General features: G+C 46.1%; 1 protein-coding gene across 4 annotated transcripts in view; it reads right to left on the bottom strand.

Moving 5' to 3' along the window:
- Positions 1–1,595, bottom strand: part of Gstm2 (glutathione S-transferase mu 2) — a 65,126-nt gene that overhangs the window by 29,701 nt on the left and 33,830 nt on the right. The window lies entirely within an intron of this gene.

Below are 1,595 nucleotides of genomic sequence, written 5' to 3' on the forward strand. Positions count from 1 at the left end.
TTTACAAATTCACTTAGGATTATTACGGTTCAACGCATTTATTTTTTTTATGCACACACTAAACACAGTTCTACAAAGAAACAATATAGATATTTTAGAAAAGTGTATTTGCATATCAAGTACCTATAATGTATAAGGGATGTATATGCACACACCTGTACTAGCAATTTTACCTAGAGACAGGTGCACACATGAACAATTGGCTCCTTTGGTCTCACACATGGAGAAACCCCATGATGCGCCACCTGCAGCCAGGGCAGCTGAGATGTGCTCTGGTCAGATGGCAAAGGCTCCTAAGGACAAGGAGAGCAATGGGACATGGGGGAGGGGGGCAAGGCCCACATTAAATCTCCAGGCCACAAGCCCAGGAGTGCACGTATCCCAGGAGGAGAGAGAATAGCTGGAAGACAGATGCTTCTGTTAAAGATAAAGGATAGATAGATGCCAGAGGCAAAGAGAAACCAAATTTACTCAACTCTTCTCTACTTCTGGTTCTGTGAGGACCCTGGCTGACGGTGTGACGCCCACCCACACGGGTGATGCCAGCCTCTTCGCTAACTCAGATGCTCATCTCATCTGGAAAAGCCTCAGTAAAGAAAGATGTACAAGTGAATTCAAGTCGGACTAGAACCCACCTTCTCCTCACATATGCTTGGTTTCTCAAAGGCATGATTTGTACGTCTCTAGGTGGTGACGATGCTTCTTAGCATCTGCTTATTGGCACTTGTATATCTTGTCCAGAGAGATCTCTGTTCCCTGGGTTTGCCCATGTTATAGCAGTTGTTGGTTTGTACGTGAAGCTCAGTGAGAAAGCAGCCTTAATCCTTAACTAGTTGTGGTCTCTGCAAATCCAGTAGAGGAATGAGGAGAGACCTGGAAGAACTAGCCTCTGTGGAGACTGACTGTTTGTGACCTTTACTAGGGATCTCAGTGTTTACTGTGGTTTGATATTTGTGTTTATGTACTTAACTTTTATTATAGTTTCATGTTAACTTGTATTTTTCCTATATGTATTTTATTATGTATGTCTTTAAATTAAAATTTATTTATTTATTTATTTATTTATGCTTGTGGTCCCACAGCTGGCTTTATTCAGGCCTGGGCCAGCTCTCCCAAAGAGTTTCCCAGTGTCGCTTCCATCTCCTGCAGTCGCCACCCAATAGACCTCTTCTTCGAGGCTGTCTTGACGACAAAACGTGATTTCTTCCGGTGTTGTCCTCTGCTGTCTCCTGCGCTCTGAGTCTGTCCAGTGGCTTCAACCACAACTTCAGGCAGAGCCACCAGTGTGACGATGCCCTCAGGCTTGGCAGGAGCCACGTGGACGAAAGTCTTGCAGAGCCCAGCACCCTTCGGCAGCCTGGTGACCAGGCCCACAGGCTCCAGGTCCCTGGACTTGGGCACACAGACCTCTTTAGTGTAGCACACTGTCCCCTCCTCCAGGGCGTACAGGCACTTCCTCTTCCCCAGGTCTATGTGGGCACCTGGGTGCCAGCGGAACTGCACTGTGTCCCAAGGATGGTGCCAGCGTGAATGTAGTGACCTTCCATTTTCTTGATGCTAGAACATTTTTGTTTTGTTTTGTTTTGTTTTGTTTT

The sequence above is a fragment of the Octodon degus genome, unplaced genomic scaffold, assembly GCF_000260255.1.
Source record: "Octodon degus isolate 3935 unplaced genomic scaffold, OctDeg1.0 scaffold00084, whole genome shotgun sequence".
In the NCBI taxonomy this organism is placed as follows: Eukaryota; Metazoa; Chordata; class Mammalia; order Rodentia; family Octodontidae; genus Octodon; species Octodon degus.